Source organism: Macaca fascicularis, chromosome 8 (assembly GCF_037993035.2).
Source record: "Macaca fascicularis isolate 582-1 chromosome 8, T2T-MFA8v1.1".
NCBI lineage: Eukaryota > Metazoa > Chordata > Mammalia > Primates > Cercopithecidae > Macaca > Macaca fascicularis.
Genome location: NC_088382.1, coordinates 46276444 through 46289099, shown reverse-complemented (window position 1 = coordinate 46289099; position 12656 = coordinate 46276444).

Below are 12656 nucleotides of genomic sequence, written 5' to 3'. Positions count from 1 at the left end.
CATTTACCTTTTTTTAACTGTGGTAAAATCATGTAATGTAAAATTTCCTATCTTAGCCATTTTTAAGCATCCAGTTCAATGGTATTAAATGCCTTCTTTTTTGTTTTTAAGATGGAGTATTGCTCTGTCACCAGGCTGGAGTGCAGTGGCACAATCTCTGCTCACTGCAACCTCCGCCTCCAGGGTTCAAGTGATTCCCCTGCCTCAGCCTCCCAAGTAGCTGGGACTACAGGCACGCACCACCACGCCCGGCTAATTTTTTGTATTTTAGTAGAGACGGGGTTTCATCATGTTGGCCAGAATGGCCACTCTGGGTACCTCATATAAGTGGAATCATATTGTGTTTGTTCTTTTGTGACTGGTTTATTTCACATAGTGTAAACAGCTTCAAGGTGCATCTATATCGTAGCATGTGTCAACATTTCTTTCCTTTTCAAGGCTGAATAATACAGTGTCATGTGTATTTACTGAACTTTATGTATCCATTCACCTGTCAATGGACACTTGGGTTGCTTCTACCTTTTGCCTGCTGCCATGAACTTGGGCTTACAAATAATTCTGAGTTGCTGCTTTCAGTTATTTTAGGTATACACTCAGAAGTGAAATTGCTGGATCAGATAGTTATTCTATTTTTTAATTTTCAATTTTTGTGGGTAAATAGTACTTGTATATATTTATGGGTTATGTGAGATATTTTTATATAGGTGCTCAATGTGTAATAATCACATTGGTGATTATTATAAATGGGGTGTCCGTTACCTCAAGCATTTGTCCTTTGTGTTACAATCTAATTATACTCTTTTAGTTATTTTTAAATGTACAATTAAATCATATTTTACTAGTCACCCTGTTGTGTTAGCAAATACTAGATCTTACTCATTCTTTCTATTTCTTTGTACCCATGGTTATTCTATTTTTAATTTTCTGAGGAATCATTATACTGTTTTCCACAGGGCTGCACCATTTTACATATTCCCACCAGCAGTGCACAAGGGTTTTGATTTCTGGGCATCCTCACCAACACTTGTTATTTTCTGGGGTTTTTGGCAGTTGCCATCCTAATGGGTAAGAGGTGATGTCTCATGGTGGTTTTGTTTTGTGTTTCCCTAATGATTAGCAATGTTAAGCATTTTTTCATGTGCTTACCGGCCATTTGTATATCTTCTTTGGAGAAATGTCTATTTAAGTCCTTCACCCATTTTAAAAATCAGGTTATTTGTGGCCTTGCGTTGTGGTGCACGCCTGTAATCCCATCACTTTGGGAGGCCGAGGCAGGCAGATCACAAGGTCAAGAGATCGAGACCATCTTGGCCAACATGGTGAAACCCCATCTCTACTAAAAATACAAAAATTAGCTGGGCATGATGGTGCACACCTGTAGTCCCAGCTACTTGGGAGGCTGAGGCAGGAGAATCACTTGAACCCGGGAAGTGGAGGTTGCAGCGAGCAGAGATTGTGCCACTGCACTCCAGCCTGGCGACAGAGTGAGACTCCATCTCAAAAAATTAAAAAAAATCAGTTTATTTGTTTTTTGAGTTGTTGAGTTGTAGGAGTTCTTGATATGTTCTGTATATTAATTGCCCAGCAGATATAAAAACAAGACTTTCAGCCGGGCGTGGTGGCTCACGCCTGTAATCCCAGCACTTTGGGAGGCCGAGGTGGGCGGATCACAAGGTCAGGAGATCGAGACCATGGTGAAACCCTGTCTCTACTAAAAATACAAAAAATTAGCCGGGCACAGGGGCGGGCGCCTGTAGTCCCAGCTACTCGGGAGGCTGAGGCAGGAGAATGGCGTGAACCCGGGAGGCGGAGCTTGCAGTGAGCCGAGATTGCGCCACTGCACTCCAGCCTGGGCGACAGAGCGAGACTCCGTCTCAAAAAAACAAAAAAACAAAAAAAACAAGACTTTCAAGAATTGCATTGCAGCCAGGTGCGGTGGCTGATGCCTGTAATCCCAGCACTATGGGAGGCTGAAGTGGAGGGATTACCAGAGTCCAGGAGTTTGAGACCAGCCTGGGCAACATGATGAAACCCCGTCTCTACAAAAAATACAAAAATTAGCTGGATGTGCTGGCACCTGCAGTCCCAGCTACTCATGAGGCTGAAGTGGGAGGATTACTTGAGGCCAGGAGGTCAAGGTTGCAGTGAGCTATGATCATGCTATTGCATTCAGCCTGGGCAACAGAATGAGACCCTGTCACAAAATAAAACAAATAAAATAGAAAAAGGAACTGCATCGCAGGAAGATGGGAGGAGAGTGCTCCCAGCCAGGGTCAAAGCAAACCCCATCCTGACTTCTTAACACATACCTTTCTACTTGAGCATGCCTTAGACTGCTCAGTTCAGCTTTCCAGAAGTTGCTCAGTGACCCTTAGGGGAGAGAGAATCTTGAACTTACAAGTAAACAAACTAGCAACATAGTTTTAAGAAGAAATGAACTGAGCATTGGGAGGGAAAAAGGGGAAATCACAGCATTTGTTCAGAAGAACATATGAAAGCGTGGATTGAAAATGTATAAAGGGGCATGAAGGGAGTAAAAAAAAGGATCTCTTTGTTAATTGAGATTTTTAGCTTTTATTTTTATTTTTATTTTCTTTTGAGCAGGAGTTTTGCTCTTGTCACGCAGGCTGGAGTGCAGTGGTGCGATCTTAGCTCACTATAACCTCCACTTCCTGGGTTCAAGCGATTCTTCTGTCTCAGACTCCCTAGTAGCTGGCATTACAGGCACACGCCACCATGCCCAGATAATTTTTGCATTTTTAGTAGAGATGGAGTTTTATCAAGTTGGCCAGGCTGGTCTCAAACTCCTGATCTCAGTTGATCCACCGGCCTTGGCCTCCCAAAGTGCTGGGATTACAGGCATGAGTTACCTCGCCTGGCCCGAGATTTTTAACTTTTAGAATTGACTTCAAACAATCTTGATTATGATTTCATCATTAATATCTGTATGTGTGTATGTTCACACATGTGCACATGCATTGGGGATTGTCTGTGTATCTGAACTATAGAATCAATGACTTAGACGTGAAATGAAACTCATAGATTATTTAACCCGTCTTACTTTATCTCAAAAGATAGAGTAGTTTGTCCACAATCATACAGCTAATTAATAACAGATCCAACACTAAAAAACAAATCTCCTGACTCTTTAACCATGTCTCTACCTCGTGTACAATTCATCCTCTTCCATGAGATGAGAGTAGAAAAAGAAGTAAATCAATTGAGATAGTTCAACCTGTCCCCGCCCCAAACCCAGGCTCACTACCACAGGACAGGGGTGGCAGGGGATGCCCGAATTAGGGAGGGTGGTTTTGGGGACACCTTTCACTGTCAGTAGTCAGTAGGGAGAAGGCGGCTTTCAAATGTAAACCGTGTCAGGAAGATGATGGAGCATGCGGCCCACTTATTTTAGGAAGATCAGGGACTGGGTGCGGTGACTCCTGCCTGTAATCCCAGCACTTGGGGAGGCCGAAGCGGGCGGATCACGAGGTCAGGAGATCGAGACCATCCTGGTTAACACAGTGAAACCCCGTCTCTACTAAAAATACAAAAACTTAGCCGGATGTGGTGGCGGGCGCTTGTAGTACCAGCTACTCGGGAGGCTGAGGCAGGAGAATGGCGTGAACCCGGGAAGCAGAGCTTGCAGTGAGCTGAGATCGCGCCACTGCACTCCAGCCTGGGCGACAGAGTGAGACTCTGTCTCAAAAAATAAACAAATAAAAAAAATAGGCCGGGCGCGGTGGCTCAAGCCTGTAATCCCAGCACTTTGGGAGGCCGAGACGGGCGGATCACGAGGTCAGGAGATCGAGACCATCCTGGCTAACACGTGAAACCCCGTCTCTACTAAAAAAATACAAAAATTAGCCGGGAGCGGTGGCGGGCGCCTGTAGTCCCAGGTACTCGGGAGGCTGAGGCAGGAGAATGGCGTGAACCCGGGAGGTAGAGCTTGCAGTGAGCTGAGATCCGGCCACTGCACTCCAGCCTGGGGGACAGAGCGAGACTCGGTCTCAAAAAAAAAAAAAAAAAAAAAAAAAATTAAAAAATTAAAAAAATAAATAAAAAAAATAAAAAAGGAAGATCAGGACTATCAGTTGGGGGGGGGGGAACCTGAGAAAGTTTATTTTAATGAGCATAAAGGATAAAAATACCTAATGTATACAAGTTTTCACAATGAGACCAATCAAGGAGGTGGCAAGCTGAGTTGCGTGGTTGATATTTGGAGGAAGACAAGTCACAGGCCAGATGGAAGCATCCCAGGTTTCCTCTTCCCACTGCCCTGCCCCACCCACCCTGTCACACTTTCCATGGCAGAGGCAGCAGAAAGTGGGCAGAGGAAAAACCACTGACATCATCAGATGCTGAGTGCAGAGGGGCGATGTCCGGAGTAGGTCATCCTGGGAGCTCATGAGCCAGATTGGAGTTGGCTGGAAAAGACAGGCAGACACCCCTGTGCCCTCACCCAGCTCCACTCGGTAGCCCTCGAAGCCGCATGCTGGATGTGGCCTCAGGTGCTTGATCATCTGATTTTTCAGAGAATGACCAAAATGAAGGACTGAGGCATGTCTCTATCATTGAGGTTTATTAAACCACTTGAAGGCGAGTCTGGGAAAAACACCGCACCTGTGGGACACACCTGTGGCTGTTTTTCTGAAGAGGATTTCAGTAGGTTTAACATTTATACACGTCCTTAGAGGTGGGGGTGGGGCAAGTAGGGAGAAGGACAGGCTGGCTCCAAATGGTGCATTTTACATAAGAGAAGGTGAACATCTGGAGAGGAAAAAGGGAAAGAATCAAGCTGGGCGTGGTGGCTCATGCCTGTAATCCCAGCACTTTGGGAAGCCGAGGCAGGTGGGTGCTTGAGCCCAGGAGTTTGAGACCAGCCTGGGCAACACAGGGAGACTCCCATCTCTACAAAAAAATACAAAAATTAGCCGGGTGTGGTGATGCCTGCCTGTGGTCCCAGCTAGTTGGAGAGGCTGAGATGGGAGGATCATCTGAGCTTGGGAAGTCAAGGCTGCAGTGAGCTGTGATCCTGCCACTGCACTCCAGCCTGGGTGACAGAGTAAGACCCTGTCACAAAGAAAAATAAAAAAAGATAACAACAAAGTTAAAACTATAAACTAAATTTTCCCAGTTTGGCCTATGTCCAGGGATAAACGATGGCAGCTTGGAGGTTAAAGGCAAGATGGAGTGGGTTAGGTCAGATCTCTTTTCTCACTGTTATAATTTTTACAAAGGAACAAGGCAATAAGAATAGGGGCACACATGTGCACACCTCCCCTCACCCATCCCCTTTAGACTTTGGAGCGATCGTCTCAGTACTTCAGCATATCCAGCTGCTGTAGACTAAATGTGTGTCCTCCCCAAACCCATAAGTGTATTTTATTTTATTTTATTTTTTATTTTATTTTATTTTATTTTATTTTTTGGAGACAGAGTCTCACTCTGTCACCCAGATTGGAGTGCAATGGTGTGATCTGGGCTTACTGCAACCTTTGCCTCCCAGATTCAAGTGATTCTCCTGCCTCAGCCTCCTGAGTAGCTGGGCTACAGGCAGCTGCCACCACATCTGGCTAATTTTTTAAATTTTTATTTCTAGTAGAGATGGGGTTTCACCATATAGGCCAGGCTGGCCTTGAACTCCTGACCTCAAGTGATCCACCTGCCTCAGCATCCCGAAGTGCTGGGATTACAAGCGTGAGCCACCGTGCCTGGCCCAAACCTATAAGTTTAAATCCTAAACTCCAATGTGATGATGTTAGGAGGTGGGGCCTTTGGAAGGTGATTAGGTCATGAGAGTGGAGACTCTGTGAATGGGATTAGTGCCATTATAAAACATACCCCAGAGAGTTCCCTCACCCCTTCCACCATGTGAGGACTCAGGGAGAAGAGGGCCGTCTATAAACCAGGAAGCAGCCCTCACCACACACCAGACCTGCCAGCACTTTGTCTTGGACTTCCCAGCCTCCAGAACTGTAAGCGATAAATTTCTGCAGTTTAGAAGCCACCCAATTTATGGTACTTTTATTATAGCATCCTGAATCGATTTAGATACCAGTTATTCTCAACTGGAGATGCCACTGCACCCATTCTACACACACACACAGACACACACACACACACTCACACAATTTCCCATTGGTGTTTGGAAATGTTTAAAGGGGTATTTTGGCTGCCACGGTGACTGGGGGTGGCCGAGTAAAGTAGGGTGAATCCTTCCCCATTCCCACTCCATGGAATTTTGCAGATGAAGAGAACCTTCATCTGTAAAACAAGAGCGATAATAGCGCCTTCCTCACAGGGCTGTTTCTCTAAGGTTGCCTGAGCTGACATCACAGTTTTCATCCTTCTGTTGTTTCCTTTTGAACACTGTGGTCTTCTAGCCTGGCTGACTCTCCTCTTGATGCCCAGAGCTGAGACTGTCCTTGAGCATTCAGATGAGCATGTGTAATTCCACAGCAGGCCAGGCTGCCCTGTCCCATGACCATCAACACTGCCTGGAGGTGTGACAGTCCACATCTGGGCACGGATTGCTGCTCTCACCTAGTTTTCCCAAACCCGAGATTATGTCCATGAGCCAAAGACATAGCGTTACTTTTATGGTCACTGGTACTTGATTGACATACCGAACAGAAAGTTTTAATGCAAAGAAGAAATACATGTCAGGTTAAACATATATGGTAAGCACTGTGTTAATTAAATGAATGAATTTAAGTGGATAACAGTAGGTACTTCAGAGAAAGAATTTTGACACAACCGAAAGGTCCATTGCAACATAAGAACATTACTCTCTGGAAATTACTGTGTTCCAATGTTAACTGGCTATACACCATCTCCAAAGGGACCAAGATCATAGCTAAGAGTTTTTGTAACTTTGCTGTGTGTTGTGGCCACAGGCTAGACCACAAGATTTACTACTGGATACAGTGGAGAGATCAGACTTGCATTACCTTAATCTAGGGATTAATCTTAACTCTAATGATCAAATAGCCAAGTAGCCTCCCTCCTCACTGTGGTACAATATGAACACTATGTTACCATCTATAGCACATCCCTAACAAAAAGACTGCGGTGGCTCACGCCTGTAATCCCAGCTCTCTGAGAGACCCAGGTGGGAGGACTGCTTGAGGCCAGGAGTTCAAGATCAGCTGGCCAATATGGTGAAGCCCCATTTCTACTAAAAATACAAAAATTAGCCTGGCGTGGCGGCACAAGCCTAGTGGCACAAGCCTATAATCCCAGCTACTCAGGAGACTGAGTCAGGAGAATCACTTGAACCTGGGAGGTGGAGGTTTCAGTGAGCCGAGATCGTGCCACTGCACTGCAGCCTGGTGACAGAGCGAGACTCCGTCACGGGGAAAAAAAAAAAAGATTGAACCAGAATTATGGTTAGGGATACAGTTGTAACTTTCAGTTTACAGAAAAATACAGGAGACAAAGGAATAAGCTAAATGCCACCAGAAGCAAGGAACCAGACAAACTCCAAGTAGGGAGATATACTTGGGGAAAACGGATCTGGTCCTTTAAACAAATCAGTGCCAAGAAAGAGATTAAAATAGATTTAACATCACGCCTGTAATCCCAGTACTTTGGGAGGCCGAGGCAGGCAGATCACGAGGTCAGGGTATCGAAACCATCCTGGCTAACATGGTGAAACCCCATCTCTACTAAAAATACAAAAACAAAATTAGCCGGGCGTAGTGGCGGGCACCTTTAGTCCCAGCTACTCAGGAGGCTGAGGTGGGAGAATGCGTGAACCTTGGAGGTGGAGCTTGCAGTGAGCTGAGATCATGCCACTGCACTCCAGCCTGGGTGACAGAGCGAGACTCCGTCTCAAAAAATATATAAATAAATAAATAAAAATAAAAAGATTTAAGAGGCATAACAAACGGTCTTGGGTCAACTCTTATTTGAGACAAGCTAAATATCAAATTAGGATATTTTTGAGGCGGGGAACTTGAATGTAGAATTATTAATTTTGCTAAGTACGATAATAGTATTTTGGAGAGTGTTTTAATGTAAGAAAATGTTGTTTAAGGTGCATACTGAAAATTACACACACACACAGCTAGAAATATTTGGAGGGGCTGAGCAAGAGTACACGTTTGTCCCCATTTTAGACAACTTCGTCCAAAATTCCTGGTATCTGGTTTAATTAATCAACAAATATCAAGTAAGCCTTGACTGTGGACTAAGCTCTATTAGATGTTGTTTGGGTATTATAGAGAATATGCTGGTATAGCTAAAAAAAAATGAGGTTCACTTAATATAATAATAGAAATGATATTCGAAATCATACAGCACACACTGGAAATGCCACTGGCTTTCCAACACAGGGAGCCTGGTGGGGGCCATGTGTTCTATGAAGGCTTCAGGAGGAGCAGTGGAGCGGGAGTGTGACCAGAAGTCTGAAGGCTGCACATAACGTGGACAGTTCTCTGTGGCCCCCCGTGTGTGGGCCTGCACACGTGTGTCCCGTACTCACACATGTGATACAGAGAGAAATCGTTCTTGCAACTTTCACTTCTTGGATTAGTTGGCAGATTTTGCACACAGATTTTTCTTGCTATACCTTTGGAATTAAAATTTATTTGCCTTAGAGTGATCTTTTGTGATTACTTCCTTAGGATTATTATGTTAAATAAATATTTGTTCTTTTCTGTGTTTGAAGCTGTTATTATCTCCCACCTTGGCTATGTGCATGCATGTGAAGGCTTAATCTTTTCTGAATCTGTGTCTGATCAGTAAGAAGCTTGCTGTAGAAGGTGTTTCATGCTGGTATTTTCCTTTTTTTTTTTTTTTTTAACATTGTTTTGTTTTTGTTTTAGACATGAGGGCTCACTCTGCTGCTCCAGGCTGGAGTGCAGTGATACAATCACAGCTCACTGCAACCTTCAACTCCTGGGCTCAAGTGACCCTCCCGTTTCAGCCTCCCATGTGACTGGAATTACAGGCATGAGCCACCCCACCTGGCTCATACTGGCATTTTTTCAAAATTTGAAAGTGAATTCAGATCTAAACACATTTTTCTGAAATTAGTATCATCATTGTGAAAATAAATAAAATTTAAAAGCTGTTGGAAATCCCCAAATGCTTTAAGCTTTGAGAGAGATGTGGCTGTTATCTGAGTTATATGGCATGTTGTTGTAACATCTGTTTCTTAGATTATAACTTAACTCTCTTCCTCATTGTCCTTGTTCTGTCATTGTCTAGGAAAGACCAGACCTCCCTCTTCCAAACACTGAGCGTTGTGATAGATTAACTGCCTCCTTTGTTTTCCTGTACCTAACTCAGGCCAGACGGTGTCCCAAACAGGGACCCCATGACAGTTCCATCTTCGGTGTAAAATGTTTTTTTTTTTTTTTGAGACGGAGTCTCGCTCTGTTGCCCAGGCTGGAGTGCAGTGGCGCAATCTCGGCTCACTGCAAGCTCCGCCTCCCGGGTTCACGCCATTCTCCTGCCTCAGCCTCCCCAGTAGCTGGAACTACAGGCGCCCGCCACCGCGCCCGGCTAATTTTTTGTATTTTTAGTAGACACGGGGTTTCACCGTGGTCTCGATCTCCTGACCTTGTGATCCGCCCGCCTCAGCCTCCCAAAGTGCTGGAATTACAGGCGTGAGCCACCGCGCCTGGCTAGAATGTTAAATATACCTTTCCGAAAAGAAAAGAACCACCTTGACTAATGAGATCATTGTGACTATGCATTAAGACTTACATAGAAAAAGGTTGAAATTCTGTTAAACTTCCCTAAGGTTTGTCTATAAAAGTGATCCCAAATTTGTAACTTTGGAACGCTAACTTCTTTTCTTTGGAATCTGTGCTTCCTGGGAGGGTTGTCCTCAAACTTTGCACTTGAATAAACTGCTTAAACTAGATTCTGAAACTTTTGATTATTTTAGGTTGACATCATTTACTTAGCAAACTAAGAGTTGAAGTTAAGTGGTGTGTTAAAGTCAATAGTATTCTCAATGAAAAGGAGAGGAATAGTGGCTTGCCCTTTGAATCCACAATCCCATCAATAATTTAAGGCAAGGAATCCTTGATTTTCATCACAATGTGTTCCTGCAAATCCCGTCCTAAAGTACTGATAAAGCAGATTCTATTTTCCCAAAGGAACAAAGTTACAATGAGTTGGGTGGTTTAAAAACTGTGAAAGCTCCAGTAAAATTATCCAAAGTATAGGAATTAAGAGCACGGGAGAGCTTCAAAGGTCATGCATGAATTATAACTTCTGTAAGCTGAAACTAAAATGTTAAGGCCTCCCAACCATCTGAATGGTCCCCTCCTTTTGGCCAGGGCAGTCCAAAATTAATCTGAAAAATTAATTTTGTTCAGGCCATGATGGAAGTGGGGCTCAGACATGCCTCACTATACCCTCCTCCTTTTTGGAATTTAGGAAAAGCCAACCAGAATTAACATCAACACCAATCTGAAGTCTGACAAGGAACATTTGCAATCTCTTATCTCTGAAGCCTGCTACTTGGAGGCTTCATCTGCATGATAAAACCTTAGTCTCCACAACCCCTCATTGTCAACCAGACATTCCTTTCTACTGATAATAACTCTTTCAACCAATTGCTAATCAGAAAATTTTTAAATCTACCTACCACTCAGAAACTCTCTCCAACCCCACTGCTTTTAGTTGTCCTGCCCTTCCAGATCGAACCATTTTAGGCTGGGCGCGGTGGCTCACGCCTGTAATCCCAGCACTTTGGGAGGCCGAGGCAGGTGGATCACAAGGTCAGGAGATCGAGACCATCTTGGCTAGCACGGTGAAACCCCATCTCTACTAAAAATAAAAAAAATTAGCCGGGCATGGTGGTGGGCGCCTGTAGTCCCAGCTACTCGGGAGGCTGAGGCAGGAGAATGGCGTGAACCCAGGAGGTGAAGCTTGCAGTGAGCTGAGATTGCGCCACTGCACTCCAGCCTGGGCGGCAGAGCAAGACTCCATCTCAAAAAAAAAAAAAAAAAGAACCATTGTAAACCTTACATGTATTTGATTGATGTCTCCTGTCTCCCTGAAATGTATAAAACTGGGCCATGCCCTGACCACCTTGGGCACATGTCCTCAGGATCGCCTGAGGGCTGTGTCACAGGTCATGATCACTCATATTTGACTCTGAATACATCTCTTCAAATATTTTACAGAGTTTGACTCTTTTGTTGATACTTCTTGTTACCAACTGGAAACTGAAACCCAAGAGGGACCTATTGAGTGGGGAATAAACATTGACCCCAGCATGCTCCCCATCTAGAGCACGGGATATCACACAATAATGTTTTCAGAGCTCCAAGGGAAAATGATTTTGAAACAGAATTCCATGCCCAGCCAGTCCATTATTTAAATGTGAGTGTCACACGCATCCGTATGAAGAGAGTCCACCAACAGGCTTTGTGTGAGCAACAAGGCTATTTATTTCACCTGGGTGCAGGTGGGCTGAGTCCGAGAAAGGAGTCAACAGGCCGGGTGTGGTGGCTCGTGCTTGTAATCCCAGCACTTTGGGAGGCTGAGGCAGGCGGATCACGAGGTCAGGAGATCGAGACCATCTTGGCTAACACAGTGAAACCTCATCTCTACTAAAAAATACAAAAAAATTAGCTGGACGTAGTGGCGGGCACCTGTAGTCCCAGCTACTCGGGAGGCTGAGGCAGGAGAATGGCGTGAACCTGGGAGGCGGAGCTTGCAGTGAGCCGAGATCGCGCCACTGCACTCCAGCCTGGGCGACAGAGCGAGACTCCATCTTAAAAAGAAGAAGAGTGAGCAAAGGGTGGTGGGAATACCATTAGTTCTTATAGGTTTTGGGATAGGCGGTGGAGTTAGAAGCAATGCTTTGCGGGCAGTGGGTGGATCTCACAAAGTACATTCTCAAGGGTGGGAAGAATTACGAAGAATCTTCTTAAGGGTGGGGGAGATTGCAAAGTACATTGATCAGTTAGGGTGGGGCAGAAACAAATCACAATGGTGGAATGTCATCAGTTAAGGCTATTTTCACTTCTTTTATGGATCTTCAGTTGCTTCAGGCCATCTGGATGTATATGAGCAGGTCACAGGGAATATAATGGCTTAGCTTGGGCTCAGAGGCCTGACATTCCTGTCTTCTTATATTAATAAGAAAAGCAAAACAAAATAGTGGTGAAGTGTTGGGGTGGCGAAAATTTTTGGGGGTAGTATGGAGAGATAATGGGTGATGTTTCTCAGGGCTGCTTCGAATGGGATTAGGGGTGGCATGGAAACCTAGAGTGGGAGAGATTAACCTGAAGGAAGATTTTGGGGTAAGGATGATATTGTGGGGTTGTTAGAAGGAGCATTTGTCATATAGAATTATTCGTGATGGCCTGGATGCGGTTTTATATGAATTGAGAAACAAAACGAAAGACACAAGGTCCAAGTAAAAGAAGGAGAAAAATAGGTATTAAAGGACTAAGAATTGGGAGTACCCAGGATGTCCAAGTAGAGAGTGTCCAAGGGGGTTCAAAGTTATTGTTTGCTTGGTTGGTGAGGTTTTGGGCTCTATCCTTGGGTTTTTTTTATGATGTCATATACCAGGCCAGATTGATTTAGGTAAAAACAACAATCTTCATTTAAAAATATACAGCGTGTTTCATGTGTCCGTGTGAAGAGACCACCAAACAGGCTTTGTGTGAGCAACGTAGCTG